Source organism: Crinia signifera, chromosome 11 (genome assembly GCF_055691185.1).
Source record: "Crinia signifera chromosome 11, ASM5569118v1, whole genome shotgun sequence".
NCBI lineage: Eukaryota > Metazoa > Chordata > Amphibia > Anura > Myobatrachidae > Crinia > Crinia signifera.
The window spans coordinates 91,967,571-91,984,816 of NC_139227.1; the positions used below are offsets into that span (position 1 = coordinate 91,967,571).

The window sequence follows — 17,246 nt, forward strand, 5'->3', positions numbered from 1 at the left end:
TACTTAATAATAAATGATTTTGTAAAATGAAAACACTTTCAGATCCAATTGTAAGACTGAGTATTATGTTCATGATCTTGAAGTAGAATTCCTGATTTGACTGGTATATTCTTGAAATTTTTGTGTTGTCTTCAAATGGCATCTTGTTCATAATCTTGACTTTACTGGTTTATATCTTGATATTTTTGTTTAAGCTTCAATCGGCATCTTTTTCTGATCTTGAAATAGATTTCTTAATTTAAAGTATTTTTTTACAGTGATGTGTAAGCTTCAAGTGTTGGCTTCAAGCATTCTTCGCAAAAGTAGCATGTCCAGACAACGTAAATTAAACCGACGAGGATGGGATTTGAACCCATGCGTGCTGAGCATAATGGATTAGCAGTCCATAACCTTAACCATCTCGGCCAGCTCGTCTTTCTGCTATCTCCCAATCCCGGCTTTCTGACACCACTTTTCCTACTTTAAAGTCAACTATTTCTAGCATTTGGACTGTGTTCTCATCACTATCAAAGGCTTGATGGCAAGTCACATCTGGCCAATAGCACGACTGCTACTGTAAAAGCAATGCTAGAGTTACACTAAAAGTGTGCTGTGCATGTCTGTTATTTAAAGAAAGACTTTATAACATGATTGACAGGAATTTAAGATCTTGACAAAAATATCATCTCCAAAAAAATATCAAGCCGCAAGGATGGGATTTGAACCCATGCGTGCAGAGCACAAAGGATTAGCAGTACATCGCCTTAACCACTCGGCCACCTCATCCTCCATGTTGACGATGCAGTCCATCGCCTTAACCACTCGGCCACCTCGACCTTCATGTTGACAATGCACCCAGCAATCCGACATCACTTGTGGCATTTAAAAGTCAATAATTTAAACCTCTGTGGATTGTATTGTCTAAACTATCAGCAGCCCATATAAGTTTAACAAATACCTAGAGAATGTTCTAGACTTTATTTACTTAATAATAAATGATTTTGTAAAATGAAAACCCTTTCAGATCCAATTGTAAGACAGAGTATTTTGTTCATGATCTTGAAGTAGAATTCCTGATTTGACTGGTATATTCTTGAAATTTTTGTGTTGTCTTCAAATGGCATCTTGTTCATAATCTTGACTTTACTGGTTTATATCTTGATATTTTTGTTTAAGCTTCAATCGGCATCTTTTTCTGATCTTGAAATAGATTTCTTAATTTAAAGTATTTTTTTACAGTGATGTGTAAGCTTCAAGTGTTGGCTTCAAGCATTCTTCGCAAAAGTAGCATGTCCAGACAACGTAAATTAAACCGACGAGGATGGGATTTGAACCCATGAGTGCAGAGCACAATGGATTAGCAGTCCATCGCCTTAACCACTCGGCCACCTCGTCCTCCATGTTGACAATGCACCCAGCAATCCGACACCACTTGTGGCATTTAAAAGTCAATAATTTAAACCTCTGTGGATTGTATTGTCTAAACTATCAGCAGCCCATATAAGTTTAACAAATACCTAGAGAATGTTCTAGACTTTATTTACTTAATAAAAAATGATTTTGTAAAATGAAAACCCTTTCAGATCCAATTGTAAGACAGAGTATTTTGTTCATGATCTTGAAGTAGAATTCCTGATTTGACTGGTATATTCTTGAAATTTTTGTGTTGTCTTCAAATGGCATCTTGTTCATAATCTTGACTTTACTGGTTTATATCTTGTTATTTTTGTTTAAGCTTCAATCGTTATCTTTTTCTGATCTTGAAAAAGATTTCTTAATTTATAGTATTTTTTTACAGTGATGTGTAAGCTTCAAGTGTTGGCTTCAAGCATTCTTCGCAAAAGTAGCATGTCCAGGAAGTAGAATTCCTGATTTGACTGGTATATTCTTGAAATTTTTGTGTTGTCTTCAAATGGCATCTTGTTCATAATCTTGACTTTACTGGTTTATATCTTGATATTTTTGTTTAAGCTTCAATCGGCATCTTTTTCTGATCTTGAAATAGATTTCTTAATTTAAAGTATATTTTTACAGTGATGTGTAAGCTTCAAGCATTCTTCGCAAAAGTAGCATGTCCAGACAACGTAAATTAAACCGACGAGGATGGGATTTGAACCCATGCATGCAGAGCACAATGGATTAGCAGTCCATCGCCTTAACCAGTCGGCCACCTCGTCTTTCTGCTATCTCCCAATCCCGGCTTTCTGACACCACTTTTCCTACTTTAAAGTCAACTATTTCTAGCATTTGGACTGTGTTCTCATCACTATCAAAGGCTTGATGGCAAGTCACATCTGGCCAATAGCACGACTGCTACTGTAAAAGCAATGCTAGAGTTACACTAAAAGTGTGCTGTGCATGTCTGTTATTTAAAGAAAGACTTTATAACATGATTGACAGGAATTTAAGATCTTGACAAAAATATCAGCTCCAAAAAGATATCAAGCCGACGAGGATGGGATTTGAACCCATGCGTGCAGAGCACAATGGATTAGCAGTCCATCGCCTTAACCACTCGGCCACCTCGTCCTCCATGTTGACAATGCACCCAGCAATCCGACACCACTTGTGGCATTTAAAAGTCAATAATTTAAACCTCTGTGGATTGTATTGTCTAAACTATCAGCAGCCCATATAAGTTTAACAAATACCTAGAGAATGTTCAAGACTTTATTTACTTAATAATAAATGATTTTGTAAAATGAAAACCCATTCAGATCCAATTGTAAGACAGAGTATTTTGTTCATGATCTTGAAGTAGAATTCCTGATTTGACTGGTATATTCTTGAAATTTTTGTGTTGTCTTCAAATGGCATCTTGTTCATAATCTTGACTTTACTGGTTTATATCTTGATATTTTTGTTTTAGCTTCAATCAGCATCTTTTTCTGATCTTAAAATAGATTTCTTAATTTAAAGTATTTCTTTTACAGTGATGTGTAAGCTTCAAGTGTTGGCTTCAAGCATTCTTCGCAAAAGTAGCATGTCCAGACAACGTAAATTAAACCGACGAGGATGGCATTTGAACCCATGCGTGCAGAGCACAATGGATTAGCAGTCCATCGCCTAACCACTCGGCCACCTCGTCCTCCATGTTGACAATGCACCCAGCAATCCGACACCACTTGTGGCATTTAAAAGTCAATAATTTAAACCTCTGTGGATTGTATTGTCTTAACTATCAGCAGCCCATATAAGTTTAACAAATACCTAGAGAATGTTCTAGACTTTATTTACTTAATAATAAATGATTTTGTAAAATGAAAACCCTTTCAGATCCCATTGTAAGACAGAGTATTTTGTTCATGATCTTGAAGTAGAATTCCTGATTTGACTGGTATATTCTTGAAATTTTTGTGTTGTCTTCAAATGGCATCTTGTTCATAATCTTGACTTTACTGGTTTATATCTTGATATTTTTGTTTAAGCTTCAATCAGCATCTTTTTCTGATCTTAAAATAGATTTCTTAATTTAAAGTATTTTTTTACAGTGATGTGTAAGCTTCAAGTGTTGGCTTCAAGCATTCTTCGCAAAAGTAGCATGTCCAGACAACGGAAATTAAACCGACGAGGATGAGATTTGAACCCATGCGTGCTGAGCATAATGGATTAGCAGTCCATAACCTTAACCATCTCAGCCAGCTCGTCTTTCTGCTATCTCCCAATCCCGGCTTTCTGACACCACTTTTCCTACTTTAAAGTCAACTATTTCTAGCATTTGGACTGTGTTCTCATCACTATCAAAGGCTTGATGGCAAGTCACATCTGGCCAATAGCACGACTGCTACTGTAAATGCAATGCTAGAGTTACACTAAAAGTGTGCTGTGCATGTCTGTTATTTAAAGAAAGACTTTATAACATGATTGACAGGAATTTAAGATCTTGACAAAAATATCAGCTCCAAAAAGATATCAAGCCGACGAGGATGGGATTTGAACCCATGCGTGCAGAGCACAATGGATTAGCAGTCCATCGCCTTAACCACTCGGCCACCTCGTCCTCCATGTTGACAATGCACCCAGCAATCCGACACCACTTGTGGCATTTAAAAGTCAATAATTTAAACCTCTGTGGATTGTATTGTCTAAACTATCAGCAGCCCATATAAGTTTAACAAATACCTAGAAAATGTTCTAGACTTTATTTACTTAATAATAAATGATTTTGTAAAATGAAAACCCTTTCAGATCCAATTGTAAGACAGAGTATTTTGTTCATGATCTTGAAGTAGAATTCCTGATTTGACTGGTATATTCTTGAAATTTTTGTGTTGTCTTCAAATGGCATCTTGTTCATAATCTTGACTTTACTGGTTTATATCTTATTATTTTTGTTTAAGCTTCAATCGTTATCTTTTTCTGATCTTGAAAAAGATTTCTTAATTTATAGTATTTTTTTACAGTGATGTGTAAGCTTCAAGTGTTGGCTTCAAGCATTCTGCGCAAAAGTAGCATGTCCAGGAAGTAGAATTCCTGATTTGACTGGTATATTCTTGAAATTTTTGTGTTGTCTTCAAATGGCATCTTGTTCATAATCTTGACTTTACTGGTTTATATCTTGATATTTTTGTTTAAGCTTCAATCGGCATCTTTTTCTGATCTTGAAATAGATTTCTTAATTTAAAGTATTTTTTTACAGTGATGTGTAAGCTTCAAGTGTTGGCTTCAAGCATTCTTCGCAAAAGTAGCATGTCCAGACAACGTAAATTAAACCGACGAGGATGGGATTTGAACCCATGCGTGCTGAGCATAATGGATTAGCAGTCCATAACCTTAACCATCTCGGCCAGTACGTCTTTCTGCTATCTCCCAATCCCGGCTTTCTGACACCACTTTTCCTACTTTAAAGTCAACTATTTCTAGCATTTGGACTGTGTTCTCATCACTATCAAAGGCTTGATGGCAAGTCACATCTGGCCAATAGCACGGCTGCTACTGTAAAAGCAATGCTAGAGTTACACTAAAAGTGTGCTGTGCATGTCTGTTATTTAAAGAAAGACTTTATAACATGATTGACAGGAATTTACGATCTTGACAAAAATATCATCTCCAAAAAAATATCAAGCCGACGAGGATGGGATTTGAACCCATGCGTGCAGAGCGCAATGGATTAGCAGTCCATCGCCTTAACCACTCGGCCACCTCGTCCTCCATGTTGACAATGCACCCAGCAATCCGACACCACTTGTGGCATTTAAAAGTCAATAAATTAAACCTCTGTGGATTGTATTGTCTAAACTATCAGCAGCCCATATAAGTTTAACAAATACCTAGAGAATGTTCTAGACTTTATTTACTTAATAATAAATGATTTTGTAAAATGAAAACACTTTCAGATCCAATTGTAAGACTGAGTATTATGTTCATGATCTTGAAGTAGAATTCCTGATTTGACTGGTATATTCTTGAAATTTTTGTGTTGTCTTCAAATGGCATCTTGTTCATAATCTTGACTTTACTGGTTTATATCTTGATATTTTTGTTTAAGCTTCAATCGGCATCTTTTTCTGATCTTGAAATAGATTTCTTAATTTAAAGTATTTTTTTACAGTGATGTGTAAGCTTCAAGTGTTGGCTTCAAGCATTCTTCGCAAAAGTAGCATGTCCAGACAACGTAAATTAAACCGACGAGGACGGGATTTAAACCCATGCGTGCTGAGCACAATGGATTAGCAGTCCATAACCTTAACCTCTCGGTTAAGGTCTTTCTGCTATCTCCCAATCCCGGCTTTCTGACACCACTTTTCCTACTTTAAAGTCAACTATTTCTAGCATTTGGACTGTGTTCTCATCACTATCAAAGGCTTGATGGCAAGTCACATCTGGCCAATAGCACGGCTGCTACTGTAAAAGCAATGCTAGAGTTACACTAAAAGTGTGCTGTGCATGTCTGTTATTTAAAGAAAGACTTTATAACATGATTGACAGGAATTTACGATCTTGACAAAAATATCATCTCCAAAAAAATATCAAGCCGACGAGGATGGGATTTGAACCCACAATGGATTAGCAGTCCATCGCCTTAACCACTCGGCCACCTCGTCCTCCATGTTGACAATGCACCCAGCAATCCGACACCACTTGTGGCATTTAAAAGTCAATAAATTAAACCTCTGTGGATTGTATTGTCTAAACTATCAGCAGCCCATATAAGTTTAACAAATACCTAGAGAATGTTCTAGACTTTATTTACTTAATAATAAATGATTTTGTAAAATGAAAACCCTTTCAGATCCAATTGTAAGACAGAGTATTTTGTTCATGATCTTGAAGTAGAATTCCTGATTTGACTGGTATATTCTTGAAATTTTTGTGTTGTCTTCAAATGGCATCTTGTTCATAATCTTGACTTTACTGGTTTATATCTTATTATTTTTGTTTAAGCTTCAATCGTTATCTTTTTCTGATCTTGAAAAAGATTTCTTAATTTATAGTATTTTTTTACAGTGATGTGTAAGCTTCAAGTGTTGGCTTCAAGCATTCTGCGCAAAAGTAGCATGTCCAGGAAGTAGAATTCCTGATTTGACTGGTATATTCTTGAAATTTTTGTGTTGTCTTCAAATGGCATCTTGTTCATAATCTTGACTTTACTGGTTTATATCTTGATATTTTTGTTTAAGCTTCAATCGGCATCTTTTTATGATCTTGAAATAGATTTCTTAATTTAAAGTATTTTTTTACAGTGATGTGTAAGCTTCAAGTGTTGGCTTCAAGCATTCTTCGCAAAAGTAGCATGTCCAGACAACGTAAATTAAACCGACGAGGATGGGATTTGAACCCATGCGTGCTGAGCATAATGGATTAGCAGTCCATAACTTTAACCATCTCGGCCAGCACGTCTTTCTGCTATCTCCCAATCCCGGCTTTCTGACACCACTTTTCCTACTTTAAAGTCAACTATTTCTAGCATTTGGACTGTGTTCTCATCACTATCAAAGGCTTGATGGCAAGTCACATCTGGCCAATAGCACGACTGCTACTGTAAAAGCAATGCTAGAGTTACACTAAAAGTGTGCTGTGCATGTCTGTTATTTAAAGAAAGAATTTATAACATGATTGACAGGAATTTACGATCTTGACAAAAATATCATCTCCAAAAAAATATCAAGCCGACGAGGATGGGATTTGAACCCATGCGTGCAGAGCACAATGGATTAGCAGTCCATCGCCTTAACCACTCGGCCACCTCGTCCTCCATGTTGACAATGCACCCAGCAATCCGACACCACTTGTGGCATTTAAAAGTCAATAATTTAAACCTCTGTGGATTGTATTGTCTAAACTATCAGCAGCCCATATAAGTTTAACAAATACCTAGAGAATGTTCTAGACTTTATTTACTTAATAATAAATGATTTTGTAAAATGAAAACACTTTCAGATCCAATTGTAAGACTGAGTATTATGTTCATGATCTTGAAGTAGAATTCCTGATTTGACTGGTATATTCTTGAAATTTTTGTGTTGTCTTCAAATGGCATCTTGTTCATAATCTTGACTTTACTGGTTTATATCTTGATATTTTTGTTTAAGCTTCAATCGGCATCTTTTTCTGATCTTGAAATAGATTTCTTAATTTAAAGTATTTTTTTACAGTGATGTGTAAGCTTCAAGTGTTGGCTTCAAGCATTCTTCGCAAAAGTAGCATGTCCAGACAACGTAAATTAAACCGACGAGGATGGGATTTGAACCCATGCGTGCTGAGCATAATGGATTAGCAGTCCATAACCTTAACCATCTCGGCCAGCTCGTCTTTCTGCTATCTCCCAATCCCGGCTTTCTGACACCACTTTTCCTACTTTAAAGTCAACTATTTCTAGCATTTGGACTGTGTTCTCATCACTATCAAAGGCTTGATGGCAAGTCACATCTGGCCAATAGCACGACTGCTACTGTAAAAGCAATGCTAGAGTTACACTAAAAGTGTGCTGTGCATGTCTGTTATTTAAAGAAAGACTTTATAACATGATTGACAGGAATTTAAGATCTTGACAAAAATATCATCTCCAAAAAAATATCAAGCCGCAAGGATGGGATTTGAACCCATGCGTGCAGAGCACAAAGGATTAGCAGTACATCGCCTTAACCACTCGGCCACCTCATCCTCCATGTTGACGATGCAGTCCATCGCCTTAACCACTCGGCCACCTCGACCTTCATGTTGACAATGCACCCAGCAATCCGACATCACTTGTGGCATTTAAAAGTCAATAATTTAAACCTCTGTGGATTGTATTGTCTAAACTATCAGCAGCCCATATAAGTTTAACAAATACCTAGAGAATGTTCTAGACTTTATTTACTTAATAATAAATGATTTTGTAAAATGAAAACCCTTTCAGATCCAATTGTAAGACAGAGTATTTTGTTCATGATCTTGAAGTAGAATTCCTGATTTGACTGGTATATTCTTGAAATTTTTGTGTTGTCTTCAAATGGCATCTTGTTCATAATCTTGACTTTACTGGTTTATATCTTGATATTTTTGTTTAAGCTTCAATCGGCATCTTTTTCTGATCTTGAAATAGATTTCTTAATTTAAAGTATTTTTTTACAGTGATGTGTAAGCTTCAAGTGTTGGCTTCAAGCATTCTTCGCAAAAGTAGCATGTCCAGACAACGTAAATTAAACCGACGAGGATGGGATTTGAACCCATGAGTGCAGAGCACAATGGATTAGCAGTCCATCGCCTTAACCACTCGGCCACCTCGTCCTCCATGTTGACAATGCACCCAGCAATCCGACACCACTTGTGGCATTTAAAAGTCAATAATTTAAACCTCTGTGGATTGTATTGTCTAAACTATCAGCAGCCCATATAAGTTTAACAAATACCTAGAGAATGTTCTAGACTTTATTTACTTAATAAAAAATGATTTTGTAAAATGAAAACCCTTTCAGATCCAATTGTAAGACAGAGTATTTTGTTCATGATCTTGAAGTAGAATTCCTGATTTGACTGGTATATTCTTGAAATTTTTGTGTTGTCTTCAAATGGCATCTTGTTCATAATCTTGACTTTACTGGTTTATATCTTATTATTTTTGTTTAAGCTTCAATCGTTATCTTTTTCTGATCTTGAAAAAGATTTCTTAATTTATAGTATTTTTTTACAGTGATGTGTAAGCTTCAAGTGTTGGCTTCAAGCATTCTGCGCAAAAGTAGCATGTCCAGGAAGTAGAATTCCTGATTTGACTGGTATATTCTTGAAATTTTTGTGTTGTCTTCAAATGGCATCTTGTTCATAATCTTGACTTTACTGGTTTATATCTTGATATTTTTGTTTAAGCTTCAATCGGCATCTTTTTCTGATCTTGAAATAGATTTCTTAATTTAAAGTATTTTTTTACAGTGATGTGTAAGCTTCAAGTGTTGGCTTCAAGCATTCTTCGCAAAAGTAGCATGTCCAGACAACGTAAATTAAACCGACGAGGATGGGATTTGAACCCATGCGTGCTGAGCATAATGGATTAGCAGTCCATAACCTTAACCATCTCGGCCAGTACGTCTTTCTGCTATTTCCCAATCCCGGCTTTCTGACACCACTTTTCCTACTTTAAAGTCAACTATTTCTAGCATTTGGACTGTGTTCTCATCACTATCAAAGGCTTGATGGCAAGTCACATCTGGCCAATAGCACGGCTGCTACTGTAAAAGCAATGCTAGAGTTACACTAAAAGTGTGCTGTGCATGTCTGTTATTTAAAGAAAGACTTTATAACATGATTGACAGGAATTTACGATCTTGACAAAAATATCATCTCCAAAAAAATATCAAGCCGACGAGGATGGGATTTGAACCCATGCGTGCAGAGCGCAATGGATTAGCAGTCCATCGCCTTAACCACTCGGCCACCTCGTCCTCCATGTTGACAATGCACCCAGCAATCCGACACCACTTGTGGCATTTAAAAGTCAATAAATTAAACCTCTGTGGATTGTATTGTCTAAACTATCAGCAGCCCATATAAGTTTAACAAATACCTAGAGAATGTTCTAGACTTTATTTACTTAATAATAAATGATTTTGTAAAATGAAAACACTTTCAGATCCAATTGTAAGACTGAGTATTATGTTCATGATCTTGAAGTAGAATTCCTGATTTGACTGGTATATTCTTGAAATTTTTGTGTTGTCTTCAAATGGCATCTTGTTCATAATCTTGACTTTACTGGTTTATATCTTGATATTTTTGTTTAAGCTTCAATCGGCATCTTTTTCTGATCTTGAAATAGATTTCTTAATTTAAAGTATTTTTTTACAGTGATGTGTAAGCTTCAAGTGTTGGCTTCAAGCATTCTTCGCAAAAGTAGCATGTCCAGACAACGTAAATTAAACCGACGAGGACGGGATTTAAACCCATGCGTGCTGAGCACAATGGATTAGCAGTCCATAACCTTAACCTCTCGGTTAAGGTCTTTCTGCTATCTCCCAATCCCGGCTTTCTGACACCACTTTTCCTACTTTAAAGTCAACTATTTCTAGCATTTGGACTGTGTTCTCATCACTATCAAAGGCTTGATGGCAAGTCACATCTGGCCAATAGCACGACTGCTACTGTAAATGCAATGCTAGAGTTACACTAAAAGTGTGCTGTGCATGTCTGTTATTTAAAGAAAGACTTTATAACATGATTGACAGGAATTTAAGATCTTGACAAAAATATCATCTCCAAAAAAATATCAAGCCAACGAGGATGGGATTTGAACCCATGCGTGCAGAGCACAATGGATTAGCAGTCCATCGCCTTAACCACTCGGCCACCTCGTCCTCCATGTTGACGATGCACCCAGCAATCCGACACCACTTGCGGCATTTAAAAGTCAATAATTTAAACCTCTGTGGATTTTATTGTCTAAACTATCAGCAGCCCATATAAGTTTAACAAATACCTAGAGAATGTTCTAGACTTTATTTACTTAATAATAAATGATTTTGTAAAATGAAAACCCATTCAGATCCAATTGTAAGACAGAGTATTTTGTTCATGATCTTGAAGTAGAATTCCTGATTTGACTGGTATATTCTTGAAATTTTTGTGTTGTCTTCAAATGCCATCTTGTTCATAATCTTGACTTTACTGGTTTATATCTTGATATTTTTGTTTTAGCTTCAATCAGCATCTTTTTCTGATCTTAAAATAGATTTCTTAATTTAAAGTATTTTTTTTACAGTGATGTGTAAGCTTCAAGTGTTGGCTTCAAGCATTCTTCGCAAAAGTAGCATATCCAGACAACGTAAATTAAACCGACGAGGATGGCATTTGAACCCATGCGTGCAGAGCACAATGGATTAGCAGTCCATCGCCTAACCACTCGGCCACCTCGTCCTCCATGTTGACAATGCACCCAGCAATCCGACACCACTTGTGGCATTTAAAAGTCAATAATTTAAACCTCTGTGGATTGTATTGTCTTAACTATCAGCAGCCCATATAAGTTTAACAAATACCTAGACAATGTTCTAGACTTTATTTACTTAATAATAAAAGATTTTGTAAAATGAAAACCCTTTCAGATCCAATTGTAAGACAGAGTATTTTGTTCATGATCTTGAAGTAGAATTCCTGATTTGACTGGTATATTCTTGAAATTTTTGTGTTGTCTTCAAATGGCATCTTGTTCATAATCTTGACTTTACTGGTTTATATCTTGATATTTTTGTTTAAGCTTCAATCAGCATCTTTTTCTGATCTTAAAATAGATTTCTTAATTTAAAGTATTTTTTTACAGTGATGTGTAAGCTTCAAGTGTTGGCTTCAAGCATTCTTCGCAAAAGTAGCATGTCCAGACAACGTAAATTAAACCGACGAGGATGAGATTTGAACCCATGCGTGCTGAGCATAATGGATTAGCAGTCCATAACCTTAACCATCTCGGCCAGCTCGTCTTTCTGCTATCTCCCAATCCCGGCTTTCTGACACCACTTTTCCAACTTTAAAGTCAACTATTTCTAGCATTTGGACTGTGTTCTCATCACTATCAAAGGCTTGATGGCAAGTCACATCTGGCCAATAGCACGACTGCTACTGTAAATGCAATGCTAGAGTTACACTAAAAGTGTGCTGTGCATGTCTGTTATTTAAAGAAAGACTTTATAACATGATTGACAGGAATTTAAGATCTTGACAAAAATATCAGCTCCAAAAAGATATCAAGCCGACGAGGATGGGATGTGAACCCATGCGTGCAGAGCACAATGGATTAGCAGTCCATCGCCTTAACCACTCGGCCACCTCGTCCTCCATGTTGACAATGCACCCAGCAATCCGACACCACTTGTGGCATTTAAAAGTCAATAATTTAAACCTCTGTGGATTGTATTGTCTAAACTATCAGCAGCCCATATAAGTTTAACAAATACCTAGAGAATGTTCTAGACTTTATTTACTTAATAATAAATGATTTTGTAAAATGAAAACCCTTTCAGATCCAATTGTAAGACAGAGTATTTTGTTCATGATCTTGAAGTAGAATTCCTGATTTGACTGGTATATTCTTGAAATTTTTGTGTTGTCTTCAAATGGCATCTTGTTCATAATCTTGACTTTACTGGTTTATATCTTATTATTTTTGTTTAAGCTTCAATCGTTATCTTTTTCTGATCTTGAAAAAGATTTCTTAATTTATAGTATTTTTTTACAGTGATGTGTAAGCTTCAAGTGTTGGCTTCAAGCATTCTGCGCAAAAGTAGCATGTCCAGGAAGTAGAATTCCTGATTTGACTGGTATATTCTTGAAATTTTTGTGTTGTCTTCAAATGGCATCTTGTTCATAATCTTGACTTTACTGGTTTATATCTTGATATTTTTGTTTAAGCTTCAATCGGCATCTTTTTCTGATCTTGAAATAGATTTCTTAATTTAAAGTATTTTTTTACAGTGATGTGTAAGCTTCAAGTGTTGGCTTCAAGCATTCTTCGCAAAAGTAGCATGTCCAGACAACGTAAATTAAACCGACGAGGATGGGATTTGAACCCATGCGTGCTGAGCATAATGGATTAGCAGTCCATAACCTTAACCATCTCGGCCAGCACGTCTTTCTGCTATCTCCCAATCCCGGCTTTCTGACACCACTTTTCCTACTTTAAAGTCAACTATTTCTAGCATTTGGACTGTGTTCTCATCACTATCAAAGGCTTGATGGCAAGTCACATCTGGCCAATAGCACGACTGCTACTGTAAATGCAATGCTAGAGTTACACTAAAAGTGTGCTGTGCATGTCTGTTATTTAAAGAAAGACTTTATAACATGATTGACAGGAATTTAAGATCTTGACAAAAATATCATCTCCAAAAAAATATCAAGCCAACGAGGATGGGATTTGAACCCATGCGTGCAGAGCACAATGGATTAGCAGTCCATCGCCTTAACCACTCGGCCACCTCGTCCTCCATGTTGACAATGCACCCAGCAATCCGACACCACTTGTGGCATTTAAAAGTCAATAATTTAAACCTCTGTGGATTGTATTGTCTAAACTATCAGCAGCCCATATAAGTTTAACAAATACCTAGAGAATGTTCTAGACTTTATTTACTTAATAATAAATGATTTTGTAAAATGAAAACCCATTCAGATCCAATTGTAAGACAGAGTATTTTGTTCATGATCTTGAAGTAGAATTCCTGATTTGACTGGTATATTCTTGAAATTTTTGTGTTGTCTTCAAATGGCATCTTGTTCATAATCTTGACTTTACTGGTTTATATCTTGATATTTTTGTTTTAGCTTCAATCAGCATCTTTTTCTGATCTTAAAATAGATTTCTTAATTTAAAGTATTTCTTTTACAGTGATGTGTAAGCTTCAAGTGTTGGCTTCAAGCATTCTTCGCAAAAGTAGCATGTCCAGACAACGTAAATTAAACCGACGAGGATGGCATTTGAACCCATGCGTGCAGAGCACAATGGATTAGCAGTCCATCGCCTAACCACTCGGCCACCTCGTCCTCCATGTTGACAATGCACCCAGCAATCCGACACCACTTGTGGCATTTAAAAGTCAATAATTTAAACCTCTGTGGATTGTATTGTCTTAACTATCAGCAGCCCATATAAGTTTAACAAATACCTAGAGAATGTTCTAGACTTTATTTACTTAATAATAAAAGATTTTGTAAAATGAAAACCCTTTCAGATCCAATATTAAGACAGAGTATTTTGTTCATGATCTTGAAGTAGAATTCCTGATTTGACTGGTATATTCTTGAAATTTTTGTGTTGTCTTCAAATGGCATCTTGTTCATAATCTTGACTTTACTGGTTTATATCTTGATATTTTTGTTTAAGCTTCAATCAGCATCTTTTTCTGATCTTAAAATAGATTTCTTAATTTAAAGTATTTTTTTACAGTGATGTGTAAGCTTCAAGTGTTGGCTTCAAGCATTCTTCGCAAAAGTAGCATGTCCAGACAACGGAAATTAAACCGACGAGGATGAGATTTGAACCCATGCGTGCTGAGCATAATGGATTAGCAGTCCATAACCTTAACCATCTCGGCCAGCTCGTCTTTCTGCTATCTCCCAATCCCGGCTTTCTGACACCACTTTTCCTACTTTAAAGTCAACTATTTCTAGCATTTGGACTGTGTTCTCATCACTATCAAAGGCTTGATGGCAAGTCACATCTGGCCAATAGCACGACTGCTACTGTAAATGCAATGCTAGAGTTACACTAAAAGTGTGCTGTGCATGTCTGTTATTTAAAGAAAGACTTTATAACATGATTGACAGGAATTTAAGATCTTGACAAAAATATCAGCTCCAAAAAGATATCAAGCCGACGAGGATGGGATTTGAACCCATGCGTGCAGAGCACAATGGATTAGCAGTCCATCGCCTTAACCACTCGGCCACCTCGTCCTCCATGTTGACAATGCACCCAGCAATCCGACACCACTTGTGGCATTTAAAAGTCAATAATTTAAACCTCTGTGGATTGTATTGTCTAAACTATCAGCAGCCCATATAAGTTTAACAAATACCTAGAGAATGTTCTAGACTTTATTTACTTAATAATAAATGATTTTGTAAAATGAAAACCCATTCAGATCCAATTGTAAGACAGAGTATTTTGTTCATGATCTTGAAGTAGAATTCTTGATTTGACTGGTATATTCTTGAAATTTTTGTGTTGTCTTCAAATGGCATCTTGTTCATAATCTTGACTTTACTGGTTTATATCTTGATATTTTTGTTTTAGCTTCAATCAGCATCTTTTTCTGATCTTAAAATAGATTTCTTAATTTAAAGTATTTCTTTTACAGTGATGTGTAAGCTTCAAGTGTTGGCTTCAAGCATTCTTCGCAAAAGTAGCATGTCCAGACAACGTAAATTAAACCGACGAGGATGGCATTTGAACCCATGCGTGCAGAGCACAATGGATTAGCAGTCCATCGCCTAACCACTCGGCCACCTCGTCCTCCATGTTGACAATGCACCCAGCAATCCGACACCACTTGTGGCATTTAAAAGTCAATAATTTAAACCTCTGTGGATTGTATTGTCTTAACTATCAGCAGCCCATATAAGTTTAACAAATACCTAGAGAATGTTCTAGACTTTATTTACTTAATAATAAATGATTTTGTAAAATGAAAACCCTTTCAGATCCAATTGTAAGACAGAGTATTTTGTTCATGATCTTGAAGTAGAATTCCTGATTTGACTGGTATATTCTTGAAATTTTTGTGTTGTCTTCAAATGGCATCTTGTTCATAATCTTGACTTTACTGGTTTATATCTTGATATTTTTGTTTAAGCTTCAATCAGCATCTTTTTCTGATCTTAAAATAGATTTCTTAATTTAAAGTATTTTTTTACAGTGATGTGTAAGCTTCAAGTGTTGGCTTCAAGCATTCTTCGCAAAAGTAGCATGTCCAGACAACGGAAATTAAACCGACGAGGATGAGATTTGAACCCATGCGTGCTGAGCATAATGGATTAGCAGTCCATAACCTTAACCATCTCAGCCAGCTCGTCTTTCTGCTATCTCCCAATCCCGGCTTTCTGACACCACTTTTCCTACTTTAAAGTCAACTATTTCTAGCATTTGGACTGTGTTCTCATCACTATCAAAGGCTTGATGGCAAGTCACATCTGGCCAATAGCACGACTGCTACTGTAAATGCAATGCTAGAGTTACACTAAAAGTGTGCTGTGCATGTCTGTTATTTAAAGAAAGACTTTATAACATGATTGACAGGAATTTAAGATCTTGACAAAAATATCAGCTCCAAAAAGATATCAAGCCGACGAGGATGGGATTTGAACCCATGCGTGCAAAGCACAATGGATTAGCAGTCCATCGCCTTAACCACTCGGCCACCTCGTCCTCCATGTTGACAATGCACCCAGCAATCCGACACCACTTGTGGCATTTAAAAGTCAATAATTTAAACCTCTGTGGATTGTATTGTCTAAACTATCAGCAGCCCATATAAGTTTAACAAATACCTAGAAAATGTTCTAGACTTTATTTACTTAATAATAAATGATTTTGTAAAATGAAAACCCTTTCAGATCCAATTGTAAGACAGAGTATTTTGTTCATGATCTTGAAGTAGAATTCCTGATTTGACTGGTATATTCTTGAAATTTTTGTGTTGTCTTCAAATGGCATCTTGTTCATAATCTTGACTTTACTGGTTTATATCTTATTATTTTTGTTTAAGCTTCAATCGTTATCTTTTTCTGATCTTGAAAAAGATTTCTTAATTTATAGTATTTTTTTACAGTGATGTGTAAGCTTCAAGTGTTGGCTTCAAGCATTCTGCGCAAAAGTAGCATGTCCAGGAAGTAGAATTCCTGATTTGACTGGTATATTCTTGAAATTTTTGTGTTGTCTTCAAATGGCATCTTGTTCATAATCTTGACTTTACTGGTTTATATCTTGATATTTTTGTTTAAGCTTCAATCGGCATCTTTTTCTGATCTTGAAATAGATTTCTTAATTTAAAGTATTTTTTTACAGTGATGTGTAAGCTTCAAGTGTTGGCTTCAAGCATTCTTCGCAAAAGTAGCATGTCCAGACAACGTAAATTAAACCGACGAGGATGGGATTTGAACCCATGCGTGCTGAGCATAATGGATTAGCAGTCCATAACCTTAACCATCTCGGCCAGTACGTCTTTCTGCTATCTCCCAATCCCGGCTTTCTGACACCACTTTTCCTACTTTAAAGTCAACTATTTCTAGCATTTGGACTGTGTTCTCATCACTATCAAAGGCTTGATGGCAAGTCACATCTGGCCAATAGCACGGCTGCTACT

At 36.3% G+C, this 17,246-nt stretch overlaps 18 non-coding genes across 18 annotated transcripts; all 18 read right to left on the bottom strand.

The window, feature by feature from the left end:
* Positions 1 to 1,292: 1,292 nt before the first annotated feature.
* TRNAS-GCU (transfer RNA serine (anticodon GCU)) lies at positions 1,293 to 1,374 on the bottom strand. The gene has a single exon. It is a non-coding gene; the product is annotated as a tRNA-Ser (tRNA).
* A 700-nt stretch (positions 1,375 to 2,074) lies between these two features.
* Positions 2,075 to 2,156, bottom strand: TRNAS-GCU (transfer RNA serine (anticodon GCU)). The gene has a single exon. It is a non-coding gene; the product is annotated as a tRNA-Ser (tRNA).
* A 270-nt stretch (positions 2,157 to 2,426) lies between these two features.
* TRNAS-GCU (transfer RNA serine (anticodon GCU)) lies at positions 2,427 to 2,508 on the bottom strand. Its single transcript has one exon. It is a non-coding gene; the product is annotated as a tRNA-Ser (tRNA).
* Positions 2,509 to 2,986: 478 nt separating this feature from the next.
* Positions 2,987 to 3,067, bottom strand: TRNAS-GCU (transfer RNA serine (anticodon GCU)). The gene has a single exon. It is a non-coding gene; the product is annotated as a tRNA-Ser (tRNA).
* Positions 3,068 to 3,897: 830 nt separating this feature from the next.
* TRNAS-GCU (transfer RNA serine (anticodon GCU)) lies at positions 3,898 to 3,979 on the bottom strand. Its single transcript has one exon. It is a non-coding gene; the product is annotated as a tRNA-Ser (tRNA).
* A 1,066-nt stretch (positions 3,980 to 5,045) lies between these two features.
* Positions 5,046 to 5,127, bottom strand: TRNAS-GCU (transfer RNA serine (anticodon GCU)). The gene has a single exon. It is a non-coding gene; the product is annotated as a tRNA-Ser (tRNA).
* Positions 5,128 to 5,954: 827 nt separating this feature from the next.
* TRNAS-GCU (transfer RNA serine (anticodon GCU)) lies at positions 5,955 to 6,023 on the bottom strand. The gene has a single exon. It is a non-coding gene; the product is annotated as a tRNA-Ser (tRNA).
* A 1,066-nt stretch (positions 6,024 to 7,089) lies between these two features.
* Positions 7,090 to 7,171, bottom strand: TRNAS-GCU (transfer RNA serine (anticodon GCU)). The gene has a single exon. It is a non-coding gene; the product is annotated as a tRNA-Ser (tRNA).
* A 1,438-nt stretch (positions 7,172 to 8,609) lies between these two features.
* TRNAS-GCU (transfer RNA serine (anticodon GCU)) lies at positions 8,610 to 8,691 on the bottom strand. The gene has a single exon. It is a non-coding gene; the product is annotated as a tRNA-Ser (tRNA).
* Positions 8,692 to 9,757: 1,066 nt separating this feature from the next.
* TRNAS-GCU (transfer RNA serine (anticodon GCU)) lies at positions 9,758 to 9,839 on the bottom strand. Its single transcript has one exon. It is a non-coding gene; the product is annotated as a tRNA-Ser (tRNA).
* An 827-nt stretch (positions 9,840 to 10,666) lies between these two features.
* On the bottom strand, positions 10,667 to 10,748 carry TRNAS-GCU (transfer RNA serine (anticodon GCU)). The gene has a single exon. It is a non-coding gene; the product is annotated as a tRNA-Ser (tRNA).
* Positions 10,749 to 11,226: 478 nt separating this feature from the next.
* TRNAS-GCU (transfer RNA serine (anticodon GCU)) lies at positions 11,227 to 11,307 on the bottom strand. Its single transcript has one exon. It is a non-coding gene; the product is annotated as a tRNA-Ser (tRNA).
* Positions 11,308 to 12,137: 830 nt separating this feature from the next.
* Positions 12,138 to 12,219, bottom strand: TRNAS-GCU (transfer RNA serine (anticodon GCU)). Its single transcript has one exon. It is a non-coding gene; the product is annotated as a tRNA-Ser (tRNA).
* Positions 12,220 to 13,285: 1,066 nt separating this feature from the next.
* Positions 13,286 to 13,367, bottom strand: TRNAS-GCU (transfer RNA serine (anticodon GCU)). The gene has a single exon. It is a non-coding gene; the product is annotated as a tRNA-Ser (tRNA).
* A 478-nt stretch (positions 13,368 to 13,845) lies between these two features.
* Positions 13,846 to 13,926, bottom strand: TRNAS-GCU (transfer RNA serine (anticodon GCU)). Its single transcript has one exon. It is a non-coding gene; the product is annotated as a tRNA-Ser (tRNA).
* An 830-nt stretch (positions 13,927 to 14,756) lies between these two features.
* Positions 14,757 to 14,838, bottom strand: TRNAS-GCU (transfer RNA serine (anticodon GCU)). The gene has a single exon. It is a non-coding gene; the product is annotated as a tRNA-Ser (tRNA).
* Positions 14,839 to 15,316: 478 nt separating this feature from the next.
* TRNAS-GCU (transfer RNA serine (anticodon GCU)) lies at positions 15,317 to 15,397 on the bottom strand. The gene has a single exon. It is a non-coding gene; the product is annotated as a tRNA-Ser (tRNA).
* An 830-nt stretch (positions 15,398 to 16,227) lies between these two features.
* Positions 16,228 to 16,309, bottom strand: TRNAS-GCU (transfer RNA serine (anticodon GCU)). The gene has a single exon. It is a non-coding gene; the product is annotated as a tRNA-Ser (tRNA).
* Between the last annotated feature and the right edge of the window lie 937 nt (positions 16,310 to 17,246).